The sequence below is a fragment of the Ranitomeya variabilis genome, chromosome 8 (genome assembly GCF_051348905.1).
Source record: "Ranitomeya variabilis isolate aRanVar5 chromosome 8, aRanVar5.hap1, whole genome shotgun sequence".
Taxonomy (NCBI): Eukaryota; Metazoa; Chordata; class Amphibia; order Anura; family Dendrobatidae; genus Ranitomeya; species Ranitomeya variabilis.
This window is the reverse complement of record NC_135239.1, coordinates 131,232,213-131,252,373: the sequence shown is the minus strand read 5'-3', so window position 1 is coordinate 131,252,373 and position 20,161 is coordinate 131,232,213.

Here is a 20,161-nt window from a genome sequence, read left to right as displayed (position 1 = left end):
GCAGTAAACAATAGGCTTCTTATATGTAGATTTGACCAAGATTGGTGTACCCGCATACCTAGCAATTTTTTCTCTCTGGTTATTTCTCCTGTCTCACATATGCTGTAAAGTATTAGCTTCCTTCATTCCCTCGGGTAAAATTACTTATGGCCTATTCAGCCATACTAGTGTTTTAAATGTTTTTAAATGTATGATTTGCCTGGTTCTGTTTGTGGATTACTATTTTTGTACAATAAAATTGACTATTTAACGTGGATCCCATTGGTTTGCATATCCTTTTCTTTTTGTGTTTAGTGTGTAGCGTGTAACTTAACCCTACACGCTACACGCTACACGCTACACTCTACACCCTACACGCTACACCCTACACTCTACACCGTACACTCTACACGCTACACGCTACACTCTACACCCTACACCCTACACGCTACACGCTACACCCTACACTCTACACGCTACACGCTACACGCTACACCCTACACTCTACACGCTACACGCTACACTCTACACGCTACACGCTACATGCTACACTCTACACTCTACACCCTACACCCTACACGGTACACGCTATACTCTACACCCTACACGCTACACTCTACACGCTACATGCTACACTCTACACTCTACACGCTACACGCTACACTCTACACCCTACACGCAACACGCTACACTCTACACCCTACACGCTACACTCTGCACGCTACACGCTACACCCTACACGCTATACTCTGCACGCTACACGCTACACTCTACACCATACACGCTACACCCTACGCTCTACACCCTACACCCTACACGCTACACCCGACACCCTACACCCTACATGCTTCACCCTACACACTACACTCTACACTCTACACCCTACACGCTATACTCTGCACGCTACACGCTACACTCTACACCATACACGCTACACCCTACGCTCTACACCCTACACCCTACACGCTACACCCGACACCCTACACCCTACATGCTTCACCCTACACACTACACGCTACATGCTACACCCTACACGCTACAATCTACACCCTACACCCTACACGCTACACGCTACACGCTACACCCTTCACCCTACACTCTACACCCTACACGCTACACGCTACACCCTACACGCTACACGTTACACTCTACACCCTACACCCTACACCCTACTCTCTACATGCTATACTCTACACCCTACACGCTACACTCTACACCCTACACGCTACACGCTACACCCTACACGCTAAACGCTACAGCTTATACCCTACACTCTACACCGTACACCCTACACGCTACACTCTACATCCTACATGCTACACCCTACACCCTACACCCTACATGCTACACCCTACACTCTACAACCTACACCCTACACACTACACGATACACCCTACACCCTACACGCTACACTCTACACGCTACACGCTACACTCTACACCCTACACGCAACACCCTACACCCTACACCCTACAAACTACACGCTACACCCTACACCCGACACGCTACACCCTACACGCTACATTCTACACAATACGCTCTACACGCTACACTCTACACCCTACACGCTACACCCTACACCCTACACCCTACACGCTACACGCTACACGCTACACCCTACTCGCTACACCCTACACTCTACACCCTACACGCTACACCCTACACTCTACACGCTACACGCTACACGCTACACTCTACACGCTACACGCTACACTCTACACTCTACACCCTACACCCTACACGCTACACGCTATACACCCTACACGCTACACTCTACACGCTACACGCTACACGCTACACTCTACACGCTACACGCTACTCTCTACACCCTACACGCAACACGCTACACTCTACACCCTACACGCTACACTCTGCATTCTACACGCTACACCCTACACCCTGCATGCTACACTCTGCATGCTACACGCTACACTCTACACTCTACACCCTACACCCTACACGCTACACGCTATACTCTACACCCTACACGCTACACTCTACACCCTACACGCTACACTCTGCATTCTACACGCTACACCCTACACCCTGCATGCTACACTCTGCACGCTACACGCTACACTCTACACTCTACACCCTACACCCTACACGCTATACGCTACACTCTACACCCTGCACGCTACACGCTACACCCTACACGCTACACTCTACACCCTACACGCTACACCCTACACTATACACGCTACACGCTACACTCTACACCCTACACGCTACACCCTACACTCCACACCCTACACCCTACATGCTACACGCTACACCCTACACGCTACACATTACACTCTAAACCCTACACTCTACATCCTACACCCTAAACTCTACACCCTACACGCTACACTCTACACTCTACACCCTACACCCTACATGCTACACGCTACACACTACACTCTACACCCTACACGCTACACGCTACACCCTACAAGCTAAACGCTACAAACTACACGCTACATATTACACTCTACACCCTAGCGTATAGCGTGTAGGGTGTAGAGTGTAGCGTGTAGCATGTAGCGTGTAGGGTGTATGGTGTAGAGTGTAGCATGTAGCGTGTAGGGTGTAGAGTGTAGCGTGTAGGGTGTAGAGTGTAGCATGTAGCGTGTAGGGTGTAGCGTGTAGCGTGTAGCGTGTAGAGTGTAGGGTGTAGCGTGTAGGGTGTAGAGTGTCGGGTGTACACCCTACACGCTACACCCTACACTCTACACCGTACACTCTACACGCTACACGCTACACTCTACACCCTACACCCTACACGCTACACGCTACACTCTACACCCTACACTCTACACGCTACACGCTACACGCTACACCCTACACTCTACACGCTACACGCTACACTCTACACGCTACACGCTACATGCTACACTCTACACTCTACACCCTACACCCTACACCCTACACGCTACACGCTATACTCTACACCCTACACGCTACACTCTACACGCTACATGCTACACTCTACACTCTACACGCTACACGCTACACTCTACACCCTACACGCAACACGCTACACTCTACACCCTACACGCTACACTCTACACGCTACACGCTACACCCTACACGCTATACTCTGCACGCTACACGCTACACTCTACACCATACACGCTACACCCTACACTCTACACCCTACACCCTACACGCTACACCCGACACTCTACACCCTACACGCTACACCCTACACTCTACACGCTACACGCTACACGCTACACTACACGCTACACGCTACACTCTACACTCTACACCCTACACCCTACACGCTACACGCTATACACCCTACACGCTACACTCTACACGCTACACTCTACACGCTACACGCTACACTCTACACCCTACACGCAACACGCTACACTCTACACCCTACACGCTACACTCTGCATTCTACACGCTACACCCTCCACCCTGCATGCTACACTCTGCATGCTACACGCTACACTCTACACTCTACACCCTACACCCTACACGCTACACGCTATACTCTACACCCTACACGCTACACTCTACACCCTACACGCTACACTCTGCATTCTACACGCTACACCCTACACCCTGCATGCTACACTCTGCACGCTACACTCTACACTCTACACCCTACACCCTACACGCTATACGCTACACTCTACACCCTGCACGCTACACGCTACACCCTACACGCTACACTCTACACCCTACACGCTACACCCTACACTCTACACGCTACACGCTACACTCTACACCCTACACGCTACACCCTACACTCCACACCCTACACCCTACATGCTACACGCTACACCCTACACGCTACACATTACACTCTAAACCCTACACTCTACATCCTACACCCTACACTCTACACCCTACACGCTACACTCTACACTCTACACCCTACACCCTACATGCTACACGCTACACACTACACTCTACACCCTACACGCTACACGCTACACCCTACAAGCTAAACGCTACAAACTACACGCTACATATTACACTCTACACCCTAGCGTGTAGCGTGTAGGGTGTAGAGTGTAGCGTGTAGCATGTAGCGTGTAGGGTGTATGGTGTAGAGTGTAGCATGTAGCGTGTAGGGTGTAGAGTGTAGCGTGTAGGGTGTAGAGTGTAGCATGTAGCGTGTAGGGTGTAGGGTGTAGAGCGTAGAGTGTAGCATGTAGCGTGTAGATTGTAGGGTGTACCGTGTAGGGTGTAGAGTGTAGCATGTAGGGTGTAGGGTGTAGAGTGAAGGGTGTAGCGTGTAGAGTGTAGCGTGTAGCGTGTACGGTGTAGGGTGTAGAGTGTAGGGTGTAGCGTGTAGCTTGTAGGGTGTAGAGTGTAGCGTGTAGCGTGTAGGGTGTAGAGTGTAGCGAGTAGCGTGTAGTGTGTAGGGTGTAGGGTGTAGAGTGTAGGGTGTAGCGTGTAGGGTGTAGCGTGTAGCGTGTAGCATGTAGCGTGTAGGGTGTAGGGTGTAGGGTGTAGCGTGTAGGGTGTAGAGTGTAGCGTGTAGCGTGTAGGGTGTAGGGTGTAGGGTGTAGCGTGTAGTGTGTAGTGTGTAGCGTGTAGGGTGTAGCGTGTAGCATGTAGCGTGTAGCGTGTAGCATGTAGAGTGTTGGGTGTAGGGTGTAGGGTGTAGCATGTAGAGTGTAGGGTGTAGGGTGTAGCGTGTAGAGTGTAGGGTATAGAGTGTAGCGTCTAGGGTGTAGAGTGTAGCGTGTAGGGTGTAGAGTGTAGCGTGTAGGGTGTAGAATATAGCGTGTAGAGAGTAGGGTGTAGGGTGTAGAGTGTAGGGTGTAGGGTGTAGAGTGTAACGTGTAGCGTGTAGGGTGTAGCGTGTAGGGTGTAGGGTGTAGAGTGTAGGGTGTAGCGTGTAGGGTGTAGCGTGTAGCGTGTAGGGTGTAGGGTGTAGAGTGTAGGGTGTAGTGTGTAGGGTGTAGCGTGTATCGTGTAGCGTGTAGAGTGTAGCGTCTAGCGTATAGGGTGTAGCGTGTAGCGTGTAGATTGTAGCGTGTAGGGTGTAGGGTGTAGGGTGTAGCGTGTAGCGTGTAGGGTGTAGATTGTAGCGTGTAGCGTGTAGGGTGTAGGGTGTAGAGTGCAGAGTGTAGGGTGTAGAGTGTAACGTGTAGTGTGTAGGGTGTAGTGTGTAGCGTGTAGTGTGTAGCGTGTAGGGTGTAGGGTGTAGAGTGTAGCGTGTAGGGTGTAGCATGTAGCGTGTAGGGTGTAGGGTGTATAGTGTAGCGTGTAGTGTGAAGCATGCAGGGTGTAGGGTGTCGGGTATAGCGTGTAGGGTGTAGAGTGTAGGGTGTAGCGTGTATGGTGTAGAGTGTAGCGTGTAGAGTGTAGCGTGTAGGGTGTAGGGTGTAGCGTGTAGCGTGCAGAGTGTAGCGTGTAGGGTGTAGAGTGTAGCGTGTTGCGTGTAGGGTGTAGCGTGTAGGGTGTAGAGTATAGTGTGTAGCGTGTAGGGTGTAGGGTGTAGAGTGTAGGGTGTAGCGTGTAGCGTGTAGGGTGTAGATTGTAGCGTGTAGGGTGTAGGGTGTAGCGTGTAGCGTGTAGAGTGTAGGGTGTAGAGTGTAGCGTGTAGAGTGTAGGGTGTAGAGTGTAGGGTGTAGAGTGTAACGTGTAGCGTGTATTGTGTAGCGTGTAGCATGTAGGGTGTAGCGTGTAGCGTGTAGGGTGCAGGGTGTAGAGTGTAGCGTGTAGGGTGTAGAGTGTAACGTGTAGCGTGTAGGGTGTAGCGTGTAGCGTGTAGGGTGTAGGGTGTAGAGTGTAACGTGTAGCGTGTAGGGTGTAGCGTGTAGCGTGTAGGGTGTAGCGTGTAGTGTGTAGCGTGTAGAGTGTAGGGTGTAGAGTGTAGCGTGTAGGTTGTAGCATGTAGCGTGTAGGGTGTAGGGTGTAGAGTGTAGAGTGTAGCGTGTAGGGTGAAGCATGTAGGGTGTAGGGTGTCGGGTATAGCGTGTAGGGTGTAGGGTGCAGAGTGTAGGGTGTAGCGTGTATGGTGTAGAGTGTAGCGTGTAGCGTGCAGAGTGTAGCGTGCAGGGTGTAGGGTGTAGCGTGTAGAATGCAGAGTGTAGCGTGTAGGGTGTAGAGTGTAGCGTGTTGCGTGTAGGGTGTAGGGTGTAGGGTGTAGCGTGTAGGGTGTTGAGTGTAGCGTGTAGCGTGTAGGGTGTAGGGTGTAGGGTGTAGCGTGTAGGGTGTTGAGTGTAGCATGTAGAGTGTAGGGTGTAGGGTGTAGCATGTAGAGTGTAGGGTGTAGGGTGTAGCGTGTAGAGTGTAGGGTATAGAGTGTAGCGTGTAGCGTGTAGAGAGTAGGGTGTAGAGTGTAGCGTGTAGGGTGTAGAGTGTAGCGAGTAGAGTGTAGCGTGTAGGGTGTTGCGTGTAGGGTGTAGAGTGTAGCGTGTAGCGTGTAGAGTGTAGCGTGTAGGGTGTAGGGTGTAGCGTGTAGTGTGTAGGGTGTAGGGTGTAGAGTGTAGGGTGTAGCATGTAGGGTGTAGGGTGTAGGGTGTAGCATGTAGGGTGTAGAGTGTAGCGTGTAGGGTGTACGGTGTAGAGTGTAGGGTATAAGCTGTAGCGTTTAGCGTGTAGGGTGTAGCGTGTAGCGTGTAGGGTGTAGAGTGTAGCGTGTAGGGTGTAGAGTGTAGCGTGTAGCGTGCAGAGTGTAGCATGTAGGGTATAGAGTGTAGCGTGTTGCGTGTAGGGTGTAGAGTGTAGCGTGTAGCGTGTAGCGTGTAGAGTGTAGCGTGTAGCGTGTAGAGTGTAGGGTGTAGCGTGTAGCGTGTAGAGTGTAGGGTGTAGAGTGTAGCGTGTAGCGTGTAGAGTGTAGAGTGTAGCGTGTAGCGTGTAGGGTGTAGAGTGTAGCGTGTAGCGTGTAGGGTGTAGGGTGTAGAGTGTAGCGTGTTGAGTGTGCGGTGTAGAGTGTAGGGTGTAGCGTGTAGGGTGTAGAGTGTAGCGTGTAGCGTTTAGCGTGTAGGGTTAAGCTACACGCTACACACTAAACACAAAAAGAAAAGGATATGCAAACCAATGGGATCCACGTTAAATAGTCAATTTTATTGTACAAAAATAGTAATCCACAAACTGAACCAGGCAAAACATACATTTAAAGACATTTAAAACACTAGTATGGCTGAATAGGCCATAAGTAATTTTACCCGAGGGAATGAAGGAAGCTAATACTTTACAGCATATGTGAGACAGGAGAAATAACCAGAGAGAAAAAATTGCTAGGTATGCGGGTACACCAATCTTAGTCAAATCTACATATAAGAAGCCTATTGTTTACTGCCAACTGTGACCCCCTGAGTACTATGACAGGAAACATATACTCCAGCCTAGTATCTGGAAGAAATACATCATGGATCCTATTTTGTTCAACACAGCATGCGTGCGCACAGTTGGTAAGCAAATGAAAGCAGACCCCTATAGAAAGGTAATCAGGGAAATAGATATGCTGCAGTACTACAAAATCCTAGTTATTTGGATAAATGTATGCATACAGACGCCTTGTGGAAATACAAAGAATCAGGGGGGGGCGTGGCCAGCGCTGATTCTGAGAGGACGTCTCAGCTGTGAGCTCCACACTGGGGCCACCTAATTAAGCGATTTTATTAAGCTTTTCTTCAAGATTCCACCTAAAAACTACAGCCTCCGACACCGGAATATCTCCTGCACAGATCGCTACTAAGCTGCCATGGCTGACCGCAGCAGCCGCAGAGAAAAAGACGCTGATACAGAGCGCTGTAGCGCTGAAGAGATGATCCAAGATGGCGGCGGCGGCTCCCCGCATCCAGCATGTAAAATACCAGGAAGTGCAGGCAAGTCCCGTATCTATGGCCGGGGACGCCAGCACTTAAGAGCGACGCCACAGCGGCTGAAGCACGCCGCTTTCAAAACAAGAATAAACCCGCGGCTCACACAGAGGAAGTCAGCGGTAACCGTGAGTAAGCGGAGGGGACCGCTGGAAAATAGCCCTGCACGGAGCTCCCGCTCTCGCTCGTCTTCCCGCGAGAGCGGCCATCTTGAAAAGGAGAACGAGCGCTCTAATCGGCAACGCTCACAAAAACAAAACGCTGGAAAGGCCGAAAAATGTGCGCCGGCTATTTTAACAACCGGAGATCTTTTTACAACGCCGGTTAAAGGGGCCACATCTTGTAAGGATGTTTCATTTATATCTGATACTCCCTTTACCCCACCAGCCCCTGGAAAGGCTGCTTATGCTACACATAGTGCCGGATTCAATATTAATGCCAGCCCCATTAAGGTGCCGATCGGCTCCCATGATACTCCCTATTCTAAAGGGAATATTTTGGTTGCTGCAGCTCAGGAGAGCCTTCAGAATAAAGACTCAATTCTTATTCATTCTCCCAAGGATCTCGGCAACCCGACACTTGCTGATACTCTTATACAGTCACTATCTGATGTGGACGCTTCTAATAAAAATGCATCAGAAATATTCATTAAGAACATCATTCTTCTTTTGGCTCAATCTTTCCAGTCACAATTGGAATCTCATAATCTATCCCTCCGTAAAGATATAGATGATCTTGGACAGCGTGTGGACCACCTTGAACGGAAAATGGGGGAATTGGTGGAGTCCCATAATAAATTGATAGATGCACATTACAACCTGGAGGACGAGGTGGCCCAAATAAAATCAAAACAAGTTGAACAAGAAGATAGAAGCAGGCGTAGTAACTTAAAATTTAGAGGGATACCTGAGTCAATCAAAGATCGTGATCTTACAGAATACACCCAAAAAATGCTTCACTCAGTTCTTCCTAAAGCTTCTAGGGGTGATCTAACACTGGAGCGCATTCACAGACTACCTAAATCCAAATACGCACCAACTACAGCTCCCAGGGACGTCATAGCCTGTTTTCACTATTTTCAAATTAAAGAGGAAATTCTTAGGAAAAGCAGGCAATTGCCAAATTTACCGACCCCCTACAACAAGATAAAAATTTTCGCAGACTTTTCAAGAGCCACATTACAAAAACGGAGAGAATACATTCCTGTCACTGACCATCTTAGGAATAATAAGATACTGTATAAATGGGGATTTCCAACCAAATTGATCGTGATTAAGGAAGATGTCATTTTTGCGCTAACTGACTTAAATAACTCTGACAAATTTATTCATGATCTAGGCCTGCCGCCCATGGAGAGATCAAGTTCTGGACACAAAGACAGCGGAGTTTCTGATCATCTTCCAGGACATGTCAAGCCCTCGTGGATCACGAAGAAAAACAGATGAAGCTTTTGAATTATTTTGGGTTGGCCCCACTCACTTGGCCCTTAATTTCACCCCCTAAACTTTGAATGAGTACTTACTCATTTACACACACACTTCGGTGTGCATCAACTGTTGGTTTTCTAACCCACTTTTTTGCTGGTTGCAATTATGTTATTTTTATCTTTTATCTGTATGCAGGACTGTGTGCATCTCTACTAAGCGGAGACCGTCGTTTGCTTTCACTTTCATCTGATCTGGAAGGGTTCATCATCATCGTCATGTTGGGGATACAGGTTCTGTGTAGGTTGCCTCTTTTGTTTCTACAGGGTTTGCTGGTCTTATTAATCTCCTTCTCTGTGGACAATTCTAATTGTAAATACAGACATCACTACATAATCTACAAACACCAATACTATGTCTTTAAATATTGTGTCCTATAACGTGAATGGTTTGAACAACCCCTACAAGAGATTTACTCTTTGGAAAGATATGCGTAGACTTAAAGCTGATATAGTCCTGCTTCAGGAAACTCATTTATTAGAATCTGATAACCATAGATTCCGAAATAAATATTTCTCGCAAATATTCTTTTCAAACAGTGAAAAGAAAAAAGCGGGGGTTGCGATAGCCATTCACAAGGATTTACCTTTTAAAATAATAGACACAATGAAGGACGAGGAAGGTAGACAAATCACTATTAAGGGAAAATTGGGAGATGTTAATTTCACCATTGCTAACATACATGCCCCCAATTCAAGTCAAATTCGCTTTCTTAATAGATTCAAAAAAAAATTGGAGGACTTCAGTGAGGGTCATGTTGTATGGGGCGGGGATTTTAATCATATTGTTGATCCCCATTTGGATTGCTCCCACCCGCTGACATATTATAAAAAACAAAATTTATCTTACTGGCTAAGACAATCTGGATTACAGGACAGTTGTAGAGTGCTGAATACAAATTCAAAAGAATTCACAAGATACTGCCCATACAACAAATCTTTCACTAGGATTGACCATATTTTTACAAGTCTTTCAGTTTTAGATCTATATGAAAAATTTGTCACGGGCCCAATCACTTGGTCAGACCATGCACCTATCCTCCTTAGACTTAAAAATACAGATAGAGAAAATAAATCATACAATTGGAAATACAGTAAATTCATAACCAATACACAGGAAAATTCCAAATTAATAGAACAAACCATCTCCCACTATTTTGTTGAAAACTCTACACAAGAAATCAACCCAGAGATATTATGGCAAGCCCACAAGTGTGTGATTAGGGGAACATTAATTCAGCTTGGAGCTAAACAAAAAAAAATAAGAGAGTTTAGACAGAAAGAACTAATAGAAAAAATTAAAATCCTGGAAGCCTCTGCTCAAAATGATAGTAGTTTTGATAAACACAAAGAATTGCATATTTGTAGGCTAGATCTTAGGAATCTATTAATTGCTCAGTATGATAAAAAAGCCACTTTTTTTGGGGCTGGATACTATACGGACAATGATAGACCAACTAGGCTGATGGCCAACAAATTCAAACCTATAAAGATGAGAAAGGTGGTTGATAGAATATCATTGGCTTCTGGCGATGTTCTAAAACCAAAGGACATCGCAAAGGCTTTCAGGGATTATTACTTTAAACTATATAACCTGAAAGATAATATAGATGTCTCACCTCCCTCCCAAGACCAAATTGATTTATTTCTAGAGAAAATAAAACTGGGGAGCCTTACGCCAGAGCAAAGAGAAACACTTGATATGCCCTTTAGCGAGAAAGAGGTTATGAATGTTATTAATGCCTTTAAAATTAACAAAGCACCGGGTCCAGACGGTTTCACGAGTGAGTACTACAAACAGTTTCAAAAATTGCTTATCCCCCACCTTACCCAGACACTCAATTTTATCAGAGTGAATGGAAAATGTGACAATGAAATGCTCAAAGCCACAATAGTAGTCATTCCTAAACCCAATAAAGATACAACAAAAATTGAAAATTTTAGACCAATTTCACTACTAAATACCGACATTAAAGCATATGCAAAAATCATAGCAAATAGACTACAACACATTATTCCAGATGTTGTTCACCCTGATCAGGTAGGTTTTGTCAAACAAAGACAAACATACGATAGCACTAGACGGGTGTTGAATCTTCTTTCTCTATGTAACCGTAGGCAGATTCCCAGTTTATTCATCACTTTAGACGCTGAAAAAGCGTTTGATCGTTTGAGCTGGGACTTTGCATTTGCGGTACTCAAGAAATTAAATTTTAGTCCAAACCTAATCAATAGCATACAAACATTGTACTCTGCCCCTTCAGCCGCTATATTTGTTAACAACATAATGTCAGAACAGTTCCCGATCTCTAACGGCACGAGGCAGGGATGCCCACTTTCCCCTCTGATTTTTATCCTTAGTCTTGAACCGTTAGCTCAGTACATCAGGGACTCTGAAGAGATTAAAGGTATATCCTCAGGCAACATAGATCATAAAATTGGATTATATGCGGATGATATTATCCTAACCTTGTCAAACCCAATTAGCTCAATCAAATACGCTTGGGAAATTATAAAGGACTTTGGTAGAGTTTCTCTCTATAAATTGAACCATTCCAAAACTATTGTACTATCTCTCTATTTATCAACTCAAACGAAACAGATACTACACAGTTCCTACCCTTTCATATGGAACCGTACCCAAACCCCTTACCTGGGCATTTTATTGACGAATGATATACACAATCTATACAAGATCAACGCTGATCACGTTTATAACGAAATAGAACAAACTATTAAAACCATTTCAAAATCCCCTTCCTCATGGCTTGGAAAAATTACCTTGTATAAAATGCTTCTCCTTCCTAAAATTCTATATTTCTTTAGGAATGTCCCCCTACCACTTCCCAATCTTATTTTACAAAATTTGATTAAACAAATGAACAGATTTATATGGCCTAGGGGGAAATCGAGGATAAAAAAACAAATTTTGATTCGCTCTAAAGAGAACGGGGGAATTGCTCTTCCGGATATAAGCGCATATTACCACTCCAGTATCCTTGACCAAACCAAATTATGGTTCAGGAATACTGAAAATTTGGAATGGCCCAAAATGGAATTAACCTCCATGCCCAACCAGGAACCCCTTTTATATCTATATAGATTCTTTATAAAGCATCAGAAAGTTGAGAGTATTCATAATCCCATCATCAAGGCGGCAGTTCAAAGCTGGATACATTTTCAAGCTCATAAATCCAACAGACCTCCTCATCCTGTCTACCCACTCCCCATTTCATACTTGCTCCCGGTTAGGCCCACACTTAGATTTCGTTTTGAAAAGTGGTCGACACTAGGGATTAAGTATATCCATGATATGCTGGAAGCTAATAAATTTGTTCCCTTTCAAATACTGAAAGATAAATTTAAGATTGAGAGTTGTGAATTTATGAATTATTATTTGCTTAAAGAGGAGTATAAAAGATTAGAACTAAACACTCCCCAAAAAATATTACTTAATCAAACTGCCATTAATTTTTTCAAAACCCCACCTCTAAAAAACAAGAGCTGTCTGAGGTCCTTCTATAATATATTGACTGACAAATATACTTTTAGCAGCTCGGGTTCCTTTGAGAAATGGGCACAAAGATTAAATAAAACAATTTCACCATCTCAATGGACACAATCATTCAAATTAGCTACGAAAGCCTCCAGATGCTCGAATACCCTGGAAACCCATTATAAACTAATTCAGAGATATTATTTAACTCCCAATAGACTTAAACATTTTATTAAGGGTCATGATGGGATGTGTTGGAGGAAATGTGGTCAGTCAGCAGATTTGCTACATGTTTTCTGGTCCTGTCCCCTTCTGAAAAATTTCTGGTCTGAGATTTTCTTAATAATTTCACTTCTGACTGGGGAAACTATATTGCCATGCCCTGATATGGCCTTATTGCTTATTAATCTACATCAATTCAAAATGGACAGATTTCTAACAGCTCATGTTCTAATGTCCGCAAGCTATTTGATTGTGAAAGAGTGGAATAACATTCGCCCGCCCAACGTGAAACATTTGATATTGTTGATCGATAGACATTTTGTATATGAGGAAATTTATTATACTAATCTTCTATCCAAAGATCGTTTTCATGCCAGATGGGGTAAATGGTCACAATTAAAAAAGCAATTTGACGGTTTCTTTTCCTGATTGTACACTTGTACCTGCTATAGAATATTTACTACAGTTATACAGATACAGTTATGTTTTGTTATTCGTTTTCTTTGTTTAAACTCAATAAAAATCTAATTGAAATGAAATACAAAGAATCAGGATCCATTGTCCTAAGGCTTGGAAAAATGCCAGGCCATGCATGAAGTAAATAGGTGTAATTCCATAGCAGTTGTAAAGATAAGTTACCCAAGTCCTGTCCCTTGGGAAAAAAACAAAGGAAGCCCTGAACCCCACGCGTATCGACGCTACTCAAGCGTCTTCATCAGAGGAAAAAGTGACACCCTACACGCTACACGCTACACTCTACACCCTACACGCTACACTCTACACCCTACACGCTACACCCTACACTCTACACGCTACATGCTACACTCTACACCCTACACAATACACGCTACTTGCTACACCCTACATGCTACACTCTACACGCTACACGCTACACGCTACACCCTACACGGTACACCCTACACCCTACACCCTACACGCTACACGCTACACCCTACACCCTACACGCTACAATCTACACGCTACACGCTACACCCTACACCCTACACCCTACACGCTACAATCTACACGCTACACGCTGCACACTATACGCTACACGCTAGACGCTACACTCTACACCCTACACGCTACACCCTACACTCTACACCCTACACCCTACACGCTACACGCTACACCCTACACGCTACACCCTACACTCTACACCCTACACCCTACATGCTACACGCTACACGCTACACCCTACACGCTACACCCTACACTCTACACCCTACACGCTACACCCTACACGCTACACGTTACACTCTACACCCTACACCCTACACCCTACACCCTACTCTCTACACGCTACACTCTACACCCTACACGCTACACTCTACACTCTACACCCTACACCCTACACGCTACACGCTACACGCTACACGCTACACTCTACACGCTAAACGCTACAGCTTATACCCTACACTCTACACCGTACACCCTACATGCTACACTCTACACCCTACACGCTACACCCTACACCCTACATGCTACACCCTACACTACACCCTACACCCTACACGCTACACCCTATGCCCTGCACGCCACACACTACACTCTACACGCTACACACTACACTCTACACGCTACACTGTACACCCTACACCCTACACGCTACACGCTACACTCTACACGCTACACCCTACACCCTACACGCTATACGCTACACTCTACACCCTGCACGCTACACGCTACACCCTACACGCTACACTCTACACCCTACATGCTACACCCTACACTCTACACCCTACACACTACACGCTACTCGCTACACTCTACTCCCTACTCTCTACACGCTACACTCTATACCCTACACTCTACACGCTACGCGCTACACGCTACACACTACACACTACACGCTACACTTTACACTCTACACGCTACACACTACACGCTACACGCTACACTCTACACCCTACACCCTACTCTACATGCTACACGCTACACGCTACATGCTACACCCTACACGCTTCACCCTACACCCTACACGCTACACGCTACACTCTACACCCTACACTCTACACCCTACACGCTACACGCTACACTCTACACGCTAAACGCTACAGCTTATACCCTACACTCTACACCGTACACCCTACACGCTACACTCTACACCCTACACGCTACACCCTACACCCTACATGCTACACCCTACACTCTACACCCTACACCCTACATGCTACACTCTACACCCTACACCCTACTCTACATGCTACTCGCTACACGGTACATGATACACGCTACACCCTACACGCTACACGCTACACCCTACACGCTACACGCTACAAGCCACACTCTACACCCTACACGCTACACCCTACACCCTACTCCCTACACTCTACACGCTACACGCTACACGCTACACCCTACACCCTACACTATACACCCTACACCCTACATGCTACACCCTACACTCTACACCCTACACCCTACATGCTACACTCTACACCCTACACCCTACTCTACATGCTACACGCTACACGGTACATGATACACGCTGCACCCTACACGCTACACGCTACACCCTACACGCTACACGCTACACTCCACACCCTACACGCTACACCCTACACCCTACTCCCTACACTCTACACGCTACACGCTACACCCTACACCCTACACTGTACACCCTACACCCTACATGCTACACACTACACTCTGCTCCCTACTCTCTACACGCTACACTCTATACCCTACACTCTACACGCTACGCGCTACACGCTACACACTACACGCTACACCCTACACGCTACACTTTACACTCTACACGCTACACTCTACACTCTACACACTACACCCTACACCCTACACCCTACTCTACATGCTACACGCTACACGCTACATGCTACACCCTACACGCTACATCCTACACCCTACACGCTACACGCTACACTCTACACCCTACACTCTACACCCTACACGCTACACGCTACACGCTACACGCTACACTCTACACGCTAAACGCTACAGCTTATACCCTACACTCTACACCGTACACCCTACACGCTACACTCTACACCCTACACGCTATACCCTACACCCTACACCCTACATGCTACACCCTACACTCTACACCCTACACCCTACACGCTACACGCTACACCCTACGCCCTGCACGCCACACACTACACTCTACACGCTACACCCTACACGCTACACTCTACACGCTACACGCTACACGCTACACGCTACACTCTACACCCTACACGCTACACTCTACACCCTACACACTACACTCTACACGCTACACGGTACACGCTACACGCTACGCCCTACACCCTACACGCTACATGTTACACTCTACACCCTACACGCTACACTCTACACCCTACACGCTACACCCTACACCCTACACGCTACACACTACACGCTACACTCTACACCCTACACGCTGCACTCTATACGCTACACGGTACACGCTACACGCTACACCCTACACCCTACATGCTACACGCTACACCCTACACTGTACACCCTACACCCTACACGCTACACTCTACACGCTACATGCTACACCCTACACTCTACACCCTACACGCTATACGCTACACTCTACACCCTGCACGCTACACGCTACACCCTACACGCTACACTCTACACCCTACACGCTACACTCTACATGCTACACGCTACACGCTACATGCTACACGCTACACCCTACATGCTACACTCTACACCCTACACCCTACACGCTACACTCTACACTCTACACGCTACACGCTACACTCTACACCCTACACGCAACACGCTACACTCTACACCCTACACGCTACACTCTGCACGCTACACGCTACACCCTACACGCTACACTCTACACGCTACACGCTACACTCTACACCATACACGCTACACCCTACACTCTACACCCTACACCCTACACGCTATACCCGACACCCTACACCCTACATGCTTCACCCTACACGCTACACTCTACACTCTACACCCTACACCCTACACGCTACATGCTACACTCTACACGCTACACTCTACACCCTACACGCTACACTCTACATCCTACACCCTACACGCTATACGCTACACTCTACACCCTGCACGCTACACGCTACACTCTACACCCTACACGCTACACCCTACACTCTACACTCTCCACCCTACACGCTACACGCTACACTCTACACGCTACACCCTACACGCTACACTCCACACCCTACACGCAACACCCTACACTCTACACCCTACACCCTAAACCCTACACGCTACACCCTACACGCTACACTCTACACCCTACACCCTACACCCTACACGCTACACGCTACACTCTACACCCTACACCCTACACACGCTACACGCTACACTCTACACCCTACACGCTGCACTCTACACCCTACACGCTACACCCTACACCCTACACACGCTACACGCTACATGCTACACCCTACACCCTACAGCCTATACGCTACACGCTACACTCTACACCCTACAAGCTACACGCTACACCCTACACTCTACACCCTACACCGTACACGCTACACGCTACACTCTACACGCTACACCCTTCACTCTACACCCTACACCCTACATGCTACACTCTACACCCTACACGGTACACCCTACAATCTACACGCTACATGCTACACTCTACACTCTACACCCTACACCCTACACGCTACATGCTACACTCTACACCCTACACGCTACACTCTACACCCTACACGCTACACTCTACACCCTACACGCTACACGCTAGGGTGTAGAGTGTAATATGTAGCGTGTAGTTTGTAGCGTTTAGCTAGTAGGGTGTAGCGTGTAGCATGTAGGGTGTAGAGTGTAGCGTGTAGCGTGTAGCATGTAGGGTGTAGGGTGTAGAGTGTAGCGTGTAGGGTGTAGAGTGTAGGGTGTAGGATGTAGAGTGTAGGGTTTAGAGTGTAATGTGTAGCGTGTAGGGTGTAGCGTGTAGCATGTAGGGTGTAGGGTGTGGAGTGTAGGGTGTAGCGTGTAGGGTGTAGAGTGTAGCGTGTAGCGTGTAGGGTGTAGGGTGTAGAGTGTAGGGTGTAGCGTGTAGGGTGTAGAGTGTAGCGTGTAGGGTGTAGCGTGTAGCGTGCAGGGTGTAGAGTGTAGCGTATAGCGTGTAGGGTGTAGAGTGTAGGGTGTAGCGTGTAGGGTGTAGAGTGTAGGGTGTAGCGTGTAGGGTGTAGAGTGTAGCGTGTATCGTGTAGGGTGTAGGGTGTAGGGTGTAGCGTGTAGGGTGTAGAGTGTAGCGTGTAGCGTGTAGGGTGTAGGGTGTAAGGTGTAGCGTGTAGTGTGTAGCGTGTAGCGTGTAGGGTGTAGCGTGTAGCATGTAGCGTGTAGCGTGTAGCATGTAGAGTGTAGAGTGTAGGGTGTAGGGTGTAGCATGTAGAGTGTAGGGTGTAGCGTGTAGAGTGTAGGGTATAGAGTGTAGCGTCTAGGGTGTAGAGTGTAGCATGTAGCGTGTAGGGTGTAGAGTGTAGGGTGTAGGGTGTAGAGTGTAGGGTGTAGCGTGTAGAGTGTAGCGTGTAGCGTGTAGGGTGTAGGGTGTACAGTGTAGGGTGTAGGGTGTAGCGTGTAGAGTGTAGTGTGTGGCGTGCAGGGCGTAGGGTGTAGCGTGTAGGGTGTAGGGTGTAGAGTGTAGGGTGTAGCATGTAGGGTGTAGGGTGTAGGGTGTAGCGTGTAGGGTGTAGAGTGTAGCATGTAGGGTGTACGGTGTAGAGTGTAGGGTATAAGCTGTAGCGTTTAGCGTGTAGAGTGTAGCGTGCAGCGTGTAGGGTGTAGGGTGTAGAGTGTAGCGTGTAGGGTGTAGAGTGTAGAGTGTAGAGAGTAGGGTGTAGGGTGTAGAGTGTAGGGTGTAGGGTGTAGAGTGTAACGTGTAGCGTGTAGGGTGTAGCGTGTAGGGTGTAGAGTGTAGGGTGTAGCGTGTAGGGTGTAGCGTGTAGCGTGTAGCGTGTAGGGTGTAGGGTGTAGAGTGTAGGGTGTAGCGTGTAGGGTGTAGCGTGTAGCGTGTAGCGTGTAGCGAGTAGGTTGTAGGGTGTAGAGTGTAGGGTGTAGCGTGTAGGGTGTAGCGTGTATCGTGTAGCGTGTAGAGTGTAGCGTCTAGCGTGTAGCGTATAGTGTGTAGCGTGTAGCGTGTAGATTGTAGCGTGTAGGGTGTAGGGTGTACCGTGTAGGGTGTAGCGTGTAGCGTGTAGCGTGTAGAGTGTAGCATGTAGGGTGTAGCAAGTAGCGTGTATTGTGTAGGGTGTAGAGTGTAGCATGTAGCGTGTAGAGTGTAGGGTGTAGCGTGTAGGGTGTAGAGTGTAGCGTGTAGGGTGTAGAGTGTAGCGTGTAGCGTGTAGCGTATAGTGTGTAGCGTGTAGCGTGTAGATTGTAGCGTGTAGGGTGTAGGGTGTAGGGTGTAGCGTGTAGCGTGTAGGGTGTAGGGTGTAGGGTGTACCGTGTAGGGTTTAGCGTGTAGCGTGTAGAGTGTAGCATGTAGGGTGTCACTTTTTCCTCTGATGAAGACGCTTGAGTAGCGTCGATACGCGTGGGGTTCAGGGCTTCCTTTGTTTTTTTCCCGAGGGACAGGACTGCTATGGAATTACACCTATTTACTTCATGCATGGCCTGGCATTTTTCCAAGCCTTAGGACAATGGATCCTGATTCTTTCTATTTCCACAAGGCGTCTGTATGCATACATTTATCCAAATAACTAGGATTTTGTAGTACTGCAGCATATCTATTTCCCTGATTACCTTTCTATAGGGGTCTGCTTTCATTTGCTTACCAACTGTGCGCACGCATGCTGTGTTGAACAAAATAGGATCCATGATGTATTTCTTCCAGATACTAGGCTGGAGTATATGTTTCCTGTCATAGTACTCAGGGGGTCACAGTTGGCAGTAAACAATAGGCTTCTTATATGTAGATTTGACCAAGATTGGTGTACCCGCATACCTAGCAATTTTTTCTCTCTGGTTATTTCTCCTGTCTCACATATGCTGTAAAGTATTAGCTTCCTTCATTCCCTCGGGTAAAATTACTTATGGCCTATTCAGCCATACTAGTGTTTTAAATGTTTTTAAATGTATGATTTGCCTGGTTCTGTTTGTGGATTACTATTTTTGTACAATAAAATTGACTATTTAACGTGGATCCCATTGGTTTGCATATCCTTTTCTTTTTGTGTTTAGTGTGTAGCGTGTAACTTAACCCTACACGCTACACGCTACACTCTACACCCTACACGCTAC